Source organism: Anas platyrhynchos, chromosome 15 (assembly GCF_047663525.1).
Source record: "Anas platyrhynchos isolate ZD024472 breed Pekin duck chromosome 15, IASCAAS_PekinDuck_T2T, whole genome shotgun sequence".
NCBI classification, from domain to species: domain Eukaryota; kingdom Metazoa; phylum Chordata; class Aves; order Anseriformes; family Anatidae; genus Anas; species Anas platyrhynchos.
This window is the reverse complement of record NC_092601.1, coordinates 5,390,195-5,410,120: the sequence shown is the minus strand read 5'-3', so window position 1 is coordinate 5,410,120 and position 19,926 is coordinate 5,390,195. Positions and strand designations below refer to the sequence as shown.

Here is a 19,926-nt window from a genome sequence, read left to right as displayed (position 1 = left end):
CAGTCACATGGCACACAGCAACATCACAAGAAGATAAACAGCTGTCATTAGCTTTGATGCTTTTGTATTTGTGTTGCAGTTCCTACAGCAACATCTCTGCTTGCTGCTAGCAACATTAAGTAATTTGCTGGAAAATGCTAATGATGTTATGGCTTCTATAACCTGTAAATTAAGTGTGGAGGTAAGCATTTGCAGTTCACCTTTCCCAGGAATTACAGAGGTGAAGGCATGGATACCTGCTAGAAGGGAAAGAAATTCAAAATTCCCCCATATTATTCTTTTATCTTAGAACATCAAAATACTTTACAAAAGCCATACTACAAAGAAGCTGTCTTACTCAAAATGATAAGAGACTTAAAGAATAAGAAGTGACTTGTCTGAGACTTAAAGAACAACTAAAAATGTACTCCCATATCTGATTGTCAAACTGAGTTTTATAAAGTTCGGTATTATCACCAACTATTTGTCAAACTTATATCCCATATTAACTAGAATCACAAATGTCAATTCTTTTTAAAATATTGCTCTTTATTTTCATAGGTAAAGAACATCAAAAGTAAACACACAGAGTAAAATACTACTCCTATAACCTCATTTTCCAATCTCCACAATTCAGTTTATAGAATTAATTAAAAAAAAAGCAAAACGTATTACACAAAAGGAAAACTCCACAGAAGCTCCCTGGAGAATACTAGAAATTCGAAGTTTAACACGTGGAGGTGAGGTAGAAAAAAGGATTTTAAAACAAACAAACAAACAAAAAAATCTCCATCACTAGAAAAGTAGTACCCTTCTCCTTTCTACATTGGTAACTCCATCCCTCTTCACTTGCTAGTGCAAACTCAGAAGAAAAAAATGGGGATAGAATTCACTTGCAGCAGACAGAGCTTTTATGTGTAAAAATACTGCATAATTTTCATTATTACAATGCAGAAATATAAGGAAAATTGAAACACTTCATACTCCTTTTTCCATCTTCTCATTTCAATATATTCCTCCAGTAAAGTTATCAGTTCAGCAATGTTTTCCATTGTTAAATATGGTATACCCTTCTTCTGCTGTTGCTTTTATTGCTTCCTTGCTTTCTTTCCCCTCCTGTCTATTCTTTCCTCTCATCTTTCCAAGAGTGCCATATTACTGTTCTCCTCTAGCCAACACTTTTCTTTACTTATTCAGTCTCTTCTTTATTCCCCTGTCAACCAGAGACAGATTATTTTAAATGTTCCATCAACTTTTGCTTTTTTCCAGACGTGCTAACATGAAATCTGGAGACCTGCTTCAAAACTTCCTAAATATGATGCTGGTAGAACAGAAGGAAAGTTGAAACTTGTGGCAGCACTGTATTTGTCACAAATCCTTAATAAACAGACACATAGAACTAAGCTCTTGTAAGTATCACAAATTCAGCAGCGCAGTGTCAAAAGGGTAGCCACTTAATTTTAAGCTCTAAACCAACCTGCACTTTAACTCTGAGCTCTCAGCTAATCGCTCCCAATTACACTACTCAAAGACCTGACTTCTGATTTTTTCTAATCAATCATGATACTCATATTTATAGAACAGTAAAGAAAAGTTGCTTTGGTTCCAGAAAAAAAATATAAGAAAAAAAATAATAATAATTTCTATATTTATTCTGATTTTCCATGTTTGGCTAAGGAGATAGAGGTGTGTGGCTTCATTTTAGAACAAGAAAGCAACTGCTCAGAGAAACATACATAGATTGTTAAATGGATTAAACTCCCAAAATCAGATGAATAACTACTGAAAATATGCAAATAAGTTTTTTTCTGCAGTAAGTCAAATATTCCAGTTGCTGATGATTAACTTTTGTTCAAGTTACAAAGTGTGATTATTCCTCTGTCGCAATAGCAAAAGCAAGCAAATCAGAATGTTTGGCAGGTGTTAAGTCCATAATGTAATAGAAGCACTTTTGGACACTGTTCTCAGTCTCACAATCTTTCAGAACAATTGCTTACGCCTAAAACTATCCTAAAATACTAAATAAAAAAAAAATAATAATAATAATAAAAAACCAACACTGCTGAAATAACATAAGGAAATTTTACAAGTTTTTCTAAAAAAAACTTTCCTCTATCTTAATACCACCATTACATTTTCTCTGAAAATTAATCTCACTATATCAAAACCCTAGTCAATACTAATTTGCAGTGTATACACACACACACACACACAAAAAATACTTTCCCAAATACTTTCACAAATCATTATTGGTTTCAACGATGTAGAACACTAACAACTCTACTGAACATTTTTGTACCTAAAAGAAAGTGGTTTGTTACCATTAAAGTACAAAGTATGATACAGTACACAGTATGATACCCGGTTTCAGTGTATCATGGAGGCCTGGGGCCTCCATGGCAGTCTCTGCTGGGCTGTGCTCTGGAACAGGTCTGGAGAGGCCTGGCGATGGGCAAGGTGCCCCAGCATGGCTCCTCAAGAGGCTCAGGATGAAAGGGTTTGCTGCAGGCCTTTGTTCACATCCCCACTGACATTCTGCCACCATGAAGTAGCCCTCTGGTAGAGGGTTAGTAATCTTTGTATTTCATCTGTTTTAGTAAACAATTCTGAATTTTCTCTGTTGAAAATGCCATCTCAATTAAGTTCTGTTGTGTTTTTTGTTTGGTTGGTTGGTTGTTTTTCCCACCAAAATCTCCAAGAGGGTCAAAGTCCCTTTGTCTTTGGGTTTGTTTGTCTCATGAAAAGATAGTAGTTCCCATTCAAATCCTATCACAATTGCTGTGTAAGGTAAAAATAGGACTGAATTACTTTATAGCCCTCAGATATCAGTATAAAACACAAAGACCTTATTGTTTTATTTTCAGCCATACAGAATGAAAGAAACGGATTACACCTTGTGCTAGCTTTTCATACATTTCATGTAGGCTTTTGGGAAAAAAAAATTAAAATAAAATAAAATAAAATGAAATGAAATGAAATGAAATAAAATAAAATAAAATAAAATAAAATAAAATAAAATAAAATAAAATAAAATAAAATAAAATAAAATAAAATAAAATAAAATAAAATAAAATAAAATAAAATAAAATAAAGGAGAAAATAATATGAATGTTGATATCTTGAATATTGGGGGAAAAAGGTCTAAACTTAACTACTAAATTTCTTTTAAAATATATATTAAATTTCATGTCTTGCAATGAGACAAGAGTGTTGAAGGAGTTTATAAATGAACTTACTTTTCAGAGAAGTGGTTACAATACCAGTGTTACAGAACAACAAGAAAAGAAAAACTGAGCAGGTTATAATGCTATGTGTGGCATAACTGTGATTATGGATACATTCACACAATTACATTTTCCAAGTAGAAAGATGTTTCTGAAGGTACAATTCCATAATGGAAAAGCATACTTTAGTGTAGAGATAGTAAATTGTTTTATTATTTATCAGCTGCATAACATTAATGGTAAGATGTGTGATTCTTCTGATCCAACTCCCATAAATTTCCATGTGATCTCAGTTTGTCACAAGTGCTGCAAATCCCTGCCATTTCGGTTCATTCAAATTCAGTACGATTTCACCATTCCTAACAAAAGTGCAATGTACAAAGGCTCTGAAAAAGAATACTGTCTATCAGTTTACATAAAATTTCTTTTGGTTCCATAGCAACACTGTATTATAATGACATTGTGCATGGATACAACTTTCCATTTACCCTAAATTCATTTTCAAATTGAAATGGTATCTTGTACTACACATGTTTTCAGTGATACAGTTTGTCCTATGAATGTATTTAATAACTAAGCATACTGTCCAGCTTCCAATTTCTAGAGCCCAGTTCCTCTTCAGAGCAGACTGTCACATTATGCATATGCATGAGGAAAAGCTTTTCAACATACAAGACTACTGCTGAAAAGATGGTCAGATGAGTTTCCATCCATTAAACTGCATTGATGAGAATACTATTGCCCATGTAATTTTACTTATATGCCCTTGATAACATGGAAGCCTCTGAATATTTAGTGAATAATCAACTATAAGACTGAATGCAAGGACTTTGAATTTCTCTGTACTAAAACTCTCTTACAGGTAGATATAAGAAAACAATATCACTGAATGCACAAATAGATTGCCAAAATTGTATGCTCTGTGGTACTAGCATAAATAGTTTGTATTTCTGAACCACAAACTAAATTACAACACACTTGGATTTCTCTACTATCTTTTAAAGGTCAGGATGTACTTCGCCCTGTACTCAGCTCTGGTGAGGCTGCACCTCGAGTACTGTGTTCAGTTTTAGGCCTCTCACTACAAGGACATCGAGGTGCTCAAGCGAGTCCAGAGAAGGGCAACGAAGCTGGTGAGGGTCTGGAGAACAAGTCCTACGAGGAGCGGCTGAGTGAGCTGAGCTTGTTCAGCCTGGAGAAAAGGAGGCTCAGGGGCGACCTCACTCTACAGGTACCTTAAAGGAGGCTGTAGCAAGTTGGGGTTGGTCTATTCTCCCATGTGCTTGGTGAGCAGATGAAAGGGAATGGGCTAAAGTTGTGCCAGGGGAGGTTTAGGTTGGATATTAGGAAGAACTTCTTTACCAAAAGGGTTGTTAGGCATTGGAATGGGCTGCCCATGGAAGTGGTTGAATCACCATCCTGACCTGGAGGTCTTTAGAAGATGTCTAGATGTAGAGCTTAGGGATATGGTTTAGTGGAGGACTTGTTAGTGTTAGCTCAGAGGTTGGACTAGGTCATCTTGGAGGTCTCTTCCAAACTAAATGATTCTGTGATTCTGTGATGTCTTGACCTTGAAGAATAAAGGCTTGTATGATATATGTTAACATGGATGAATGACTTCCACCCAAGTGCTAGCAGGCTGCTTTTCTTCTTGTACAGCTTTGAATTATTTGGAATCACATTCAGTATTCTGAGAAATCATTCTGAAAAAACGAATTAGTTAATTACTCCACATTGACTCCACACATATCTATAGATGTATATCACCAAGTATATTTGTATTTTTTGGAATACACTTTTTTGTTGTAAAACATATTTGTTTGCTGTTCAAGTTTTCTTTCTGCAATAGTTGGTATTTCAAATATTAATTAGCACTCATCAGCATAGCTGGAATAAAAATGGTTTGCATGTCAAAACCATGAACCTGATTCTTAGATGTATTTTTTATTTATCATGAGCTGGATATCATAGTGCATTTTAGAAATGAACTAGTGTCTGGTGTAGAAGCTGCACGTGTGAGCAATAGGAGACTTTCACTGCCTTAACACTTTTTTGTTGTTAGTTCCCCATGACTTCACTGATGTTTGGGGAAATCCCTTACAGATACTGCCAAGGTAGAATCTGTCAGATTATGAGATATTAAGTAGCATTGTCCTCCATGAAAAGGTCAGCAACTTTGTGCTCAAGGTTAATGACTCCTGTTCCTGTGACCAGATCAGATTCTCTTTCTCTTTGTCCTTAGGATTCCAGAAGGCAGATTATTCGAAGCAGATTAAATGGGTTGAAATGGAAGGATGTGGTATCTGGTTATTTTTGATGGTTTGTATTTCTAACGGGAAGTATACAGCTGCACCATTACTTTTCATAAATCTTTCCAGACAAATATAGGAGCATTATGATGATCTTTAATAATTCTGAAGATCATGCCATTTTTATTAGTAAGAATTGATGTGAATAGAAAAAAAAAGAGATGGTGTATTTCATTGCTGGAGTTGATCAGCTAATAACTCCCTCTTAATTTTAGGGTTATTAATGTAAAAAATATGTGGCAGTATAGGTTTAATGATGAAATGCAAAAAGAAACCACAGTGACTGCTTTCTTGATCTGAAATCCCCTGTGGAGCCAGCTCATGGTACCAGAAATATACAGTAGGAGCAGACCTCCTAACATTTCTTCATGTGGTCAGCCTACTCTGAGCATAGTTAGTAAAAACTGATAAGGCTGTACCTTTCAGAAACACACTGGCAAAAAATAAGGACATAATATGTGAGATGTTGTACAAGGTTGTATCAAAGGTCTGTTAACCATGGCTCTACCTCCAGAGGTGACTGGCAGTTGGAAAGTTTGGAGAAAGAGAAACAAGGCAACCAAACAGTGATTATTTCCTTGGTATGCTGTGTCAATCAGCTCTGCTAAAATAATCCATGATGATCTCTCTTCTATGTTTCAAATCATAGAATCATCTGTTGGAAAAGACCTTCAAGATCATCAAGTCTAGTCATCGAACTGACTTACTGAGATCCCTCACTAAATCATGTCCTTTAGTACGTCTCTTATATACCTCAAGGGATCCAGGGACAAGGACTCCACCATGGGCAGCCTGTTCCGATGCTTGACTGCCCTCTCCATGAAGAAACTCTTCCTAATATCCAATCTAAACCTCCCCTTGCACAATCTGAGACTGCTTCCTTGCACGCTATCACTTGTCATCCAAGAAAAGAGACCAATACCTTTCTCGCTGCAACCTCCCTTCACATAGTTGAAGAGAATTAAGAGGTCTGCCTCTCAGCCACCTCTGCTAGTGAAAAAGCATCCCCAGATCCCTCATTCAATCCTAATAAGTCTTGCTTTCCAGTCCCTTCATCAGCTTCCTTGCTCTTCTCGTTATATGCTCGAGCAACTAAATAGCCTTCTAGCAAGGGGCCCCAGACTGAACACAACATTCAAGATACAGTCTCACCAGTGTTCCATGTAAGGGGAAAGTCACTTTCTTAGTCCTGCTTGCCATGAAATTTCTGATGCAGACTAGGATGCCACTGGCCTTCTTGGCCATCTGGGCACATCACTGGCTCATATTGACCATCTGCTCCATAACCATCCCTGGAATCAAGGTCAAACTGACAGGTGCAGATCCTCTTGTTGCGCAGATCCTCCTTCCTGCCCTTCTTGTGGATTGGTGTCACCTTTGGTAACCTCCAGCAAACTGTCTCCTTCCTGGTTAGTCAGGACTGCTCATAAATAACTGGAAGTGGCTTGGTGGACTCTTCAGATACCAAATTGCCTAATCACTTTTGAACTCATGCAAGCTTTTGATGTCCACAATGCTCTATGACAACGAATTAGATAGTTTAAGTAAGTTTAAGTATTCTTTTTTTTTTTTTTTTTTTTTTTTTTTTAGGATTAAAACTTTCCTGTTTTGATTTTTGACAAAGCCAGTTTAAAAATTCCAAAAAGAAGATGTGTAGGCTACTCTGCATGATCTGTTAAAGAAGAGACACCTTCCAATAGCAGTGCAAATCAGAATAACTAGATTATCTGACTACTGTTTTGGGATTTGGTGGCTACGCTTCAAAATTAATAAGCTCTGCTCATATCGTTGAAAGACTAGACGAGAGCTTCCATCCTCAGGAACAGGTTCTTGGCTCTGGATTGACATCAGATATTAAGCACTCTTCATTGATGTTTTAACTAACGGGGCAGAACTTCAGAAGCTCTTTAAGATGCTCTTATCATTAAACACAGTTGACATTTTTCGTCAACATTTTTTTTTGTGTTTTGATCAGCCTGGTTCTAATTATGCATTGATCATTGAACATAGGTACCTAACTGCATTTTGCAGTTGAGTGAAAAAAATTTAGACATTGCAAATAGGTAGACATAGACAAGTGAATATATCTGCAACTATTTCATCATTTCAGTGATGTGACCAGTCTCTTCAACAACCCACGGCTAATAAGATACTCCATCCAAATGCAACACAAGTCAGTGAAAATAATTATATAAATTATACCACTTCACTTATACTGCCAAAGAGTAAAGCTTTTCTCCACATTGTTGTCTCATGCATACTTTAGAAACCTCTGACATGTATCTATAAATACGATAATACATTTAAACAACCAAAATAAGATTATATTTCTATTGCATTCCTGTTCCAAAATTCTTCAGCTACTTCCTTGCTGCTAATCAGTGAGCATTTAATGACTTGCATATTTCATTTCCCTTCTGGTTAGTTAGCTTTGTGGTACTGTTCTGTGTATTCATTCCATGATATTGTTAGTTTGGTTAATGACTTACCTGATAAAGATTTTACTGGATTTCTTTTTTCTCTGACATCATTATGAGGTCACTTTTGAAACAAACATTTATAAAAGAGCAAAAGACCTTGTCCAAAAGACAAAAACAGCATCCTTAAACCTTAATTGATTAAAAAATAAATGAAATTAAAACCTATAGACACTAGATTCAGAACTCGGCAACTGCGGGCCTTAATTTCAATTCAAAATATGAGTCACCCTGTTAAGTGAGAAAAAGATAATTCTTTAAGGCAAGCATATGAATTGGATAGTATGATATATTTTCCAGCTTTTATAGAATGTTTTCATTTTCATCTTATTTTTTTCCACTCCCATTTTAATGTACTTATCCACATTGCTGGTTACTTGAAACAACTATTAACTGTAGAATGCTTTTGAACTATATGCACCTCTCTGTTTTATACAAAATAACAGCTCACATTCAAAAAGCAAATTAATTACTAGAGTAAAATTTAGAAATATTTTATCTGACAAATAATTAAATTCAGCTAGTAACAAGCTTTTCAGGAATAAATTATTCTTACCTCAATGCCTGTTTTCTTGCTATATCGTCTAACAAACAAGGAATCTGAGTAACATGAGTGACCTGGAGTGGCTCCTACAGTCTAAAGGGTCTGCAGACAGTTTTTCTTGGATTTAATATCAGTAGTTTGAGACATTTTTACCTTCAGTTGTTGGTCAAATCCATTACTGAAGCTTACCACCCCTGCTGTGGAGTGGGGCAGAACTGAACATGACCCAGTCTCTGCTGGACCACAGTAATGGCCTAGCATATTAAATTCAACAGCTATAATTTCTTTTCAAACTAGTATGCCAGAATGTGAATGTTAGAAGCTAATGAGTGAGCCTATGTCCTTTTTTGTCACCTTTAGTATTAACCTCTTGCTCTGGGAAGGCAAGCAGCAGAGGCGATAATCATTTTTGCCCACCATATTATCTTGTTGTATTACCGAACATCCAGCAAACAATACTCTTGCTGAAAATTTGAGTTTTACTTATCTGTCCTTTTGTCAGTATAAGACTGGATTTCTGAATGGTTTCAAAAGAAAAATCAGCAGCATCTTAATGTAATATAGGATGCATGTGTCATCATCACCAGCATTTCCCACACACTGATGAAAACAAATATTGATACTTGCAAATTAAAATTCAGTAGTCTGCACAACATTCAGTAAATTGTTTGACCTTAACTGGAGGTTACAAACATCTTCTCTATTACCCATCAGTGAGATACAAACGATGAGAATTCCTTTAAAATTAATGCAACATATTCAGTACATATCCACACTCTTGCACTAAGTAAACAAAACTGTTCCTTTGGAACCCAACAGGATCTTTGCTGGTGACTTAGAAGTGAAGACCTGTGCTTCTAAAAGCAACTTTTTAAAAATACTAGCCCTGCTTTCTAATTGATTAAAATAATAATAATAATAATAATGGTAAATTACCTGGTGATAAATCTGTGGTCTTAAAAAATTAGGAACATATCTTTATCTTAATAAGATATCATAATTATATCATAATTGCCATGCAGCCACTGGTTTATTTTATTATTTATTATATTTTTCAATTGCATATGGAAACATCTTTTCAGAAAGATGATAAAGAAGCAATTTTCAATCTGTTTATCAAGAATTCTTGACAGTCCATTGTCTACATCAGTTTTACTGGTCCACCTGTAGAACGAGTCAGCCAGTTTGTGTGGCTGCTTTTTGTTTGGATGTGAATGTGTAAATCTACAAGAAACAACCTACATTTAGTATGTCTGAAAGGGACAAAAGAAGGAATACAAATGTGTAAACAATAATTTATTGCTGAAAGAATATGAAGTCCTCTAAACTTAGGAGCACTCTAAAAAGGGCAAAGATCTTGGACATAAAAATAATGAAGTAAACCTGGGAATTATTTAAATTCTCTGTCAGCAGTTCAATATTGCATTAATCTTATTTTGAAGTCTTTAAAGAGTTGCAATGAAGAGAGTTTTTCAGATAAGTGTAGCAGTTTGTCTACATAAAAGAAACTGCAATAGTAGTTGAATACTTAAATTTAAGTGCATACTTAATTGTAATCAAGTTCAGTGAGTACAGGTTTCAGTACTCTTCTGAAGAAAATCGATTCTCCAAAGGAATTGATGATTCTCCAAAGGAATAATGTTGTATGGATAACTAACTACAAGACCATAAACAAAAACAAGCATAAAGAAAGAAAAGAAATAAAAAGACACTAAAATAAAAAGTAGTAATCTGAACTTAATTCTTGAAATATCTCCTTTCCTGTGGGTAGGCAACAACAAAAGTTCTTCAATCTGCCTACCTGAACCTGATCAAACAATGAACGTGAGCCAAACTCTTGAGGGACAAGTAGTTCCTTTTTTCAGTTAGTATATAACTGAAACCATTTAGAATAAGTTTTACTAGTATCATAACTTACCATAGAAGTACATTACATTCATCCTAGACTTCCAGAATAAATAGCTATGTAGGCAATGAATTGTGAAAGATTTACATCAGAAGTCTCTCAGTAAGGATATACTGTTCACACAGAGAACATCCTATTGAATGTGGCACGGATGTTCTGCATAAAGTATATCTGGAAAGAACTGTGGCCAAGGAAACCTTGAATTTTTAAGGGTTTGACAACCCATAATTGAACTTAATATTGAAGTCCTGTGCTTATTTTTACTCTACAAGATCAAATCTTACCACAAATACATTTACCGAAGTCCATAAGACTCCTGGTACTTCAGAAATTGTTTCAGCAGAATTAAGTAACTAAGACTAAGGAAATATGCAGAGAGAAGTATAGAACAACAACTGGGAACTTTATCTCAAGAATAAGGTTAAGTTGTCTGACTTGTTTTCTCCTTCACTTACTTTTTTTTTAAGGTAACAGAACAGTTGAACATTACAGCTTTTCTCATGTTTTTCCCCCAGCAGACAGCACACAGAGGATACAATAAATCATTTTTTTATTTCACTAATTTTCACTAGTAGATTCCTCTTTAAAATTTCTGGGAATAAATTCAACCAAATCTAAAGACTGCTCCTATGATGAAAATTTTCAGCAATACTCCAAGAACAAAGCAGTTGAATTCATGGTAGTATTTCCATAAATAGGGAAGACCAGGTCCTAGATTTGTATACAAGTGGGAAATATCTAAGAATGCTATGGACATAATGGCACAACCCTCAGAGATGCTTCCAGTCGTGCTCGTGAATGTACTCAGCATTGCTCACAGGACAGACCAGCTGGCTCCCCACAAGATGACAGTGCAGTTAAGTCCGTCACAAGTGGTCTTCCAAGGCTTTTCATCAATTGATCTGAAACTATATCCACCTACATATCAAGTAAACAAAGTAGAAGTTACTCTCCTCTGAAATTCAAACACACTTCTCCCTGTGCATGTCATTAGTGCTCAGACCTTTTTCTTGCAAGTGAAGGTCCTTATTTATATCTAAATCTTTCTGTTAATTGACTTTATTTAAGGTAAATTAACTATTTCGTCCTATTTACTTGTATAATATTGGTAAAATTTAAATACAGCATCATTGCCTTGACCAGGGTCACATATGAATGTATCACAGCCACCAACATCAGTGAAATGTTTGTTTGCTATCCTTTGCAGATATAAAGAATTGTTTTGTTTTTTATTGAAGGGAGAGAAACAAGCAAACAAGCAAAACACCTTTGATAATTCCAGATTGCAGACTTAGTTAACTTTAGAGAAGATTAGGTGATGCAAAGAGGTAAACATTCTGGAAAAGTTTTTAAAACCTCCAGAAGAGTTTTACTGGCTCATCTCCAGCAAGTGTATTAGGAACTGGTGCTCATCAGTGCTTTGAAAAATGGAGATAAACAGGTAACGAGTCCCAAAAAGTGACTAATGCAGAATGTCGGTGAAGTGCAGAAAAGTTGGCTTTTTATTGTTAAAGAAAATGCATCCATCACAAAAAGAGAAGGAAATGGGACAAGATGATTATCTTATGGGTGCCGATTTCCATCCTGGTGTATTCCCTGAAATGCTAACAGTCAGCTAAGCTAAGTTAGTGCTCCTCAGCCAAGCATAGTGAACAGGCAGCTGACCTCAGAAAGCACAGTTACTTGCACTGGTGTACAAAGGTGTGTGATGCACTTCTCATATTTAACATCAACATTAAAAGACTCCTGTTTGCCTGCTGTAGGGATGAACCAAGGGCAGAAATGTAAAAAAAAACAGGTATTGCCTGGAGTTGAAGTCATTTCACTTGCTGATTATTTCCTTGATATCTTTCCTCTTGAGCAAAATTTCCGTAAATTCAAGCCTGACACACTAAAAAATAAAAATAAATAAATAAATAAATAATGGAGGAAACCATGACTATCTGTGGGTATCCTTCCCTTCCCCACCTGCCATGATCATCAAATTAACATGAATTTCAAGAAAAAAAAAAGTCGGTGTTATAGTTGTAAAAGGAAGCAATTTCTCCCACCCATGAAAAGATACCCTGTTTCTGTTTCCTATTGACTTCAACCTCCTTTTTGTGGAAGTAGCAAAACATCTTTTTTAATACCCAAAAGACAAAAACCTGTATGTCTTTCATGTGTGTATGTATATATATACAGAGATATACATGTGTGTGTACACACACCAAAGTATCTATTTGTATATCTCTCTATATTTATCACACTTTATTGCATTTTCTAGTAAGAATTTTACTGCTTATGCAGTCTTTTATATCATAGTTCATTTAAATAGTTTTCAATAAAGCCCTGCAACTTTATTTCATGAAAGAGAACCTCATTCATTTCTTTTGTTTGACATGTTAGTAGGAAGAGTTGCCACTTTAAGTTGATACTTAGAGACCTGTTGACAACTGGAGAAGTCAAGTCTTACAATGTAGTCATTATAGGGAGCAGAAGAATATTTTTAGCAGTTTTTAATTTTCTCTTTATTTCTTTCCATTTCCCTAGTTTTCTAAAATGCAGTCCATGTAATCTAAGTATTCAAAATCCCAAATACTAGCTGATTACATATCTAGTTTCTAGAACTATCAGACTGGACAAAGCCAGTGATTTATGGTTCACCTGGTACTACATCTTAATTTCAGCAGCCACCTTTAATTGGTGTTCCTTAGAAATGTACAAGAAACCCTCAGACATTGCTCCTTTGTTGGCATCAGTAAAGCTTTTTGCCTTTCACAAAAAAACATACCCAATGTGAGACAGCCCAAAGGCATTATGTAGAAATGCCATTAAAAATCATAAAAAGACTAAAATGATCTCAATAATATTACACCACTAAACATTTCTCACTAATTCATGTTTTTAAATAGCCACAGCTAAAGTAACACCCCTATAATCAAGATGTGTGAAAGATTCAAAAAGATGAGAAAATATTCTGCATTAGTTGGGAAACTTCTTGCATTTCAAACTACAACAATCAGAGTAATAGCATTGCTTTTCAAAACAATTTAATTGTAAATTTCCAGTAATCCCAAAGAAAATCTCTAAGTTTCCATATAGAAAGGCACAATTTTTTCCAATTTGAAATGTATTTACTGACAAAGTCATCGTAACTCATCTGGCAAAATGCACATTTATAATTTTCTGAAATGCAATTTACTGGACATTCTTCAGAAAGCCTTCAGCACTGTGCAAAGTCACTAAGCTCATAGATCCCACACAAATATGAATAAACTTTCAACTATAACTGCACTTTCTTCTGAGTCTTTTAATATTATCCAGAAATGAAAGAGAAGGAAAAGATCAGACCTGATTTTCAATTGACAGAGTCCTGACAAACAGGACTCTTTGGGAATAACAGGGCTTTGGGAATAATCATGTTATGAATCTACTGCACAGTACATCTCACAAGCAGCTAACTTTTCAATGGCTGTGAAATGAACTTGTCAACATAGTGGCCATCTTGGCAGCCTGGTCAGAAAAATACGGTCAAAAGGCCAAATTCCTCAAATTCCTCTTTTTTTTTTTTTTTTTTCTTATGGTTGTAAGACATACTGTGTCTAGTGAAATTAAAAGGCATGTCTTTGAACCTAATTACAAAAGCTGAAAATTAAACCATACCTTCTTGTATGTAAAAGCTGCAGTATCACAGTAACATTGATTTAAGATCATTTTTTTGCAAAGCAAATGTGACTGCTGCTACTCCAAAATGCAACTGAAATGCATGTATGACAATAGTGCTTTCTACAGCCACGTTGCATCAACCAGTGTCCAAAATCCATAATACTGATCAATGGCTTATTTGAATCACAGAATCATCTAGGTTGGAAGAGACCTCCAAGATCACCTAGTCCAACCTCTGACCTAACACTAACAAGTCCTCCACTAAACCATATCACTAAGATATGCAATGAAAAGTGGTATCCTCTGAATTTCCCAGCACTGAAAATGGAGGTAAAGAATAACATATGCTTCTTGGCAAAGAATATGATATATCCTACTTCTGCTCCTGCAGGTACTGGCTTGGAGAAGAGATTAGGCCTCAAGCAGAGGGAGCTTCTTCTATTTGCTATCAGGTGGTCCTTCAACAACAGCTGGCTGAAAAGCCCTGACGAAACCCAGGCTGACATCTGGATGTAGAGATGCCCCAGCAGCTCCCTAGAGTAGTCAGCTGGCTGCAGGCCCCCCAGTAGGTTACTGTCCAACCAAGGATCTGTTCTCAGATTATGTTTTATCTCATGTTTATGCTACATGGCCAGAGTTTTAGCCTCACAGATAGATACCTAAATCTGTATCATGAAAAAAATTACAGTGGAAAATAATTGATCTGTACAGGTCACACTAACATAAAATGAGTAAGAAATATGGAGTAAGTTTTAAGCACTATACTTGGATGAACTTAGGTGGTTGATAACACAAAAAAAAAATACAGCCTTCCTTATATTCAGTTTCAAAATACCTGTAAAGGGCAACCTAAAACTGAAAAATGGATTAAGTGCAACGAGGCCTTCCAAATAATTATGTGTTGTTAATTGAAAAACGTTAATCATGTCATATTAGGAGGAAGACAGGGTTAAATTGGTAAATTTTCAATTCACTTAGGCCTTATCTCTTGTTGGAATGAACCAGATGATTAATCCTTAATATTCTTCAGGGATACAGAGCACATCAGCAATTAAATTAACAACTACAAAGTTTATGCTCAGAGATTCAGAAATGAAAGACAGAAACACTTTAATTTTTCACAAGTTGTTACCTTAATTATCTTCTTATTGCTTCTGTCTCTTCTCCCTCATTACAAAAACACACCCCTTAGTATTCATGGATCCCTTTAATTTGCTGTAGCTCAGCAACTGTGTAAGAAATGTCATCTGAGCTACAAAAGTCATAAATCTTACTTTGTGCATGCTCATTGAAAATAAATTGTTCTGCTGTACCTAGTCCCAATGTTCAAACTGCAAAGTGCTGACAAATTTCTGTTTCCTTACAAACAATCAGTAATGTCCATCAAATTTTGGTGGGGAGAAAAAAAAAAAAAAAAAAAAAAAAAAAAAAAGGAAGGCTTTCTTAGCACGTAAAATGAACAAAAGCTTGTTTTATGAAGACATAAAAGAAATACAGATATCTAAGTCAACAAAATAGTTGCTATACGATGTATTAGTCGCAGGGGGAAGATTCAAGCATAAGTTTCTTATGAAACCTTTTAATCCTGAAGTTAGGAAAGTGAGATTGTAGTCTTTTTTACTTAAAAATGCAATGTGGGTATTGAGGTAAATTTTGGATATCGTGGTTTTCTGTCTACAGGGAGAAATTATTAAATTACAAAGCTTTCACAAAATTCTTATACCTATAAGAAAACAGAGACCGATATTGAAAATAAATTTTTGATTAGTAAAGGAAACAACTGAGAAAATGGAGGACTTGAGAATGAGTCTGGGATTCTTTCTAAAGAGTTCCATTAGAACTCTTACAAAACATGGAGAATCTTGTTATCAATACCAGACTGCATAATATATTGAATGACTTCAAATGTAATTGCTCTGAAAGTAAACACTCCCACAAGCTGAATGCAAAAATCCATGTTTGTGAAACATAGGGACTTGACATTGTTATCACTAGACATGCTTTCAAAATTACCAAAGTTTTAAAGTAAAATGTCATTTCCCTGAAGGGTGCCCTTACAACAAATTATTAACAAAGCTCTATTGATCCTCACCCAAACAGCAAAATCTCAATAAATCTCATCTGGACCTTTGCTGAAGCTAAGAAAATACATTACACCCCCCTACTGACCACAGTTTTTATTATCACTATTGTGTTTGCAGGGCAGTCAATTTTATACAGCATAACAAACTGCCAAGTGCTAAAGTGATTTCCTCTATTACTGAGGTCTGTGTATTAAATTCAGTGAGGCACAATATCAAACTGCAAATATTGCAAGGTATAGAATTGAATGTAGCTGAACCTAATGTTATCAACCTGACAAATATACTGACGTATTAAGTAGCAGATCATTTATTCATATTTGGAACTGGTTTTGTTTTTATACTTAGCTGTATAGTTTTAGATTAGCCACAATATTTCAGGATGTGACTATTACTATAGAGTCCAAAGGCACTGTGGAATAGGTATTTCATATGTTTGTGATTAGAGAAATGTAGATCAATAGCCTGTTATCACATACAAATATACATAAATTAATAAATTATTTCATATAATGTGGGCTTAGGCTGCAAACATTTTAATTCTTTTGAATCATTACTAATAAGCGTTTCAGACTCCTATTTTCCTGGTAATTCATTTCCCTCTAGTCTAAAATATTCCAAAACAATGGACTTCAGAAGTTGCAGATTTCATTTGAAATCTAGTTATTACAGAAATATGCCTGTTTGAAAGTATGCCACGTCCTCCCAGCCTGGGAGGAAGAACACACATATCCTGAATAATTCAACTAATAAGCCAGAATGCTTGTCACTAATACTTAATGAAGTATTCTTACATAGTTGATTGCTTGTAAAATGCAAATAAAACTCTTTATAAGTCTGTTATTGAATAAATAACAAAAAATATTTCCTAAAACTGAGAAGAAACATCCGATATTTCTTTAACTGAAATAAGCCAAGTGATACACATCTGTGTATCATTTGCTGCAAGGCAAAAAAGCTACAAGTCTCTGAAGAAAGGCAAATTCTGCATATGTGTCTGTTATTTTAGGGAATGACAGCTTCCTAGATTTTTGAAGTAGTTTGTGAGGCCTTCCCTAAATGATTTTGCATCCTGACAATTCTTATTAATTTATTTATTTTTATGTCCATGGGAAAATTTGAGGAAGGATTTTCTCCCTACTTCCTTTCTGGAAATCTCCCTCTAATGTACAACATAGCCCAACTTGGGAAGAAAGAAGGATAATACCATGGTAAAATTTTGTAGCATCCTAAATCTAAAGAAAAAGCTCATTTTTTTTTCTTTTTTTTAAATCTTCGTGTATGTGTGTAAGGATAAATCATACAACTTAATCCAACTCTTTAAGAAGGCCCTGATAGTCTGCAACCTTTTGCTTTGGATATTTCATTGTTGTAGATATTTTCACCCTGACAGTCATGTTGGGTCAATCATTAAATGTATGCACATGTGCAAGTCAGTCATTAAGCAATTTAGTTAGATGCTTAATGTTATGAAAGGGCTTGCTCACCTGTCTCACAGGAGACAGCAGGTCAAAAATATTGCTCCTTGCACCTTGGTTTGGATTTGGAAAGCCACCCTTCTAATAAAATACCAAATTCAAGCCCTGAGTATTTGCCTACTTTTTTTTTTTTTTTCCCTACTTATTTTTCCTTCAATCCTTCTTAAAAATTTTCTGCAACACTAGCGGGTAGAAAGCAGATATTAAGCAAACAACATGAATACTGAAAAATAAACATTGAATATTTAAACTTGGTAGTATTGTGTGTTCAGATTTAGGTCATTGGTCCTTTTGTTATCATAGAATCATAGAATCATAGAATATCCTGAGTTGGAAGGGACCCTTAAGGATCATCAAGTCCAACTCTTGACACCGCACAGGTCTACCCAAAAGTTCAGACCATGTGACTAAGTGCACAGTCCAATCTCTTCTTAAATTCAGTCAGGCTCGGTGCAGTGACCACTTCCCTGGGGAGCCTGTTCCAGTGTGCAACCACCCTCTCTGTGAAGAACCCCCTCCTTATGTCAAGCCTAAATTTCCCCTGCCTCAGCTTAACCCCGTTCCCGCGGGTCCTGTCGCTGGTGTTAATGGAGAAAAGGTCTCCTGCCTCTCGACACCCCCTTACGAGGAAGTTGTAGACTGCGATGAGGTCTCCCCTCAGCCTCCTCTTCTCCAGGCTGAACAGGCCCAGTGACCTCAGCCGTTCCTCGTACGTCTTCCCCTCCAGGCCTTTCACCATCTTCGTAGCCCTCCTCTGGACACTCTCCAACAGTTTCATGTCCTTTTTATACTGTGGTGCCCAGAACTGCACACAGTACTCGAGGTGAGGCCACACCAGCGCAGAGTAGAGGGGGACAATCACCTCCCTTGACCTACTAGCGATGCCATGCTTGATGTACCCCAGGACACGGTTGGCCCTCCTGGCTGCCACGGCACACTGCCGGCTCATATTCAACTTGCTGTCTACCACGACCCCCAGATCCCTCTCTTCTAGGCTGCTCTCCAGCGTCTCATCGCCCAGTTGTACATGCAGCCAGGGTTTCCCCGTCCCAGGTGCAGGACCCGGCACTTGCTCTTATTGAACTTCATGCGGTTGGTGATCGCCCATCTCTCCAACCTATCCAGATCCCTCTGCAAGGCCTTTCCACCCTCAACAGAGTCCACAACTCCTCCAAGTTTGGTGTCATCAGCAAACTTGCTCAAAATACCTTCTATTCCTACATCCAGATCGTTTATAAAAATATTGAAAAGTACCGGCCCCAAAATGGAGCCTTGAGGGACCCCACTGGTGACCGCCCGCCAGCCTGACGCAGCCCCATTGACCATAACCCTTTGGGCCCTGCCCATTAGCCAATTGCTCACCCATCGTATGATGTTTTTATTTAGCTGTATGGTGGACATTTTGTCCAGTAGGATCCTATGGGAAACCATGTCAAAAGCCTTGCTGAAGTCCAAAAAAATCACATCAGCTGGTTTCCCTTGGTCCACCACACGGGTGATCTTATCATATAATGAAATCAGGTTAGTTAGGCAGGACCTACCCTTCACAAACCCATGCTGGCTGGGACCAATGACTGCTTTGTCCCCCAGGTGCGCCTCAATAAGTTCGAGAACCATCTTCTCCATGATTTTACCAGGCACTGATGTGAGACTGACAGGCCTGTAATTGCTAGGGTCTTCTTTCTGACCCTTCTTGAAAATCGGCACAACATTTGCCAGCTTCCAGTCTACCGGGACCTCTCCAGATTCCCAGGATCGTTGAAAAATAATTGAGAGAGGTTCCGCGATGACGTCCGCCAGCTCTTTCAGCACCCAGGGATGAATCCCATCCGGACCCATGGACTTGTAGGGATCCAGGTGGAGTAGCAAATCCCGCACACGTTCAGGGTCGGTTGGGAGTTTGTCATCCCCACCGTCCTGGTCCTCCAGCTCAGGGCACCCTGGGTCCCGAAGCCCATCACCGGCATTGAAGACAGAGGCAAAGAAGGCGTTAAGCGTCTCTGCTTTGCCTATGTCATTGTCTGTGAGGAGACCTTCCCTATCAAGGAGCGGCCCTATGTATTCTTTAGTTCTCCTTTTTCCATTCACATATCTAAAAAAACCTTTTTATTTTCTCTCACAGACACAGCCAGCTTCAACTCTAGGTGTGCTTTAGCCACACAAATTTTCTCCCTACAAACACGAACAGCATCCCTGTATTCTTTCCATGACACCTGGCCCTCCTTCCAGTAGCGAAACACTCTCTGTTTCCGCCTAATCTCCATTAGAATGTTCCTGGTC

The 19,926-nt window shown here is 36.7% G+C and overlaps 1 protein-coding gene across 14 annotated transcripts in view; it reads right to left on the bottom strand.

The window, feature by feature from the left end:
* RBFOX1 (RNA binding fox-1 homolog 1) overlaps positions 1-19,926 on the bottom strand; it is an 895,957-nt gene that overhangs the window by 367,469 nt on the left and 508,562 nt on the right. The gene's annotated exons all lie outside the window — the stretch shown is intronic.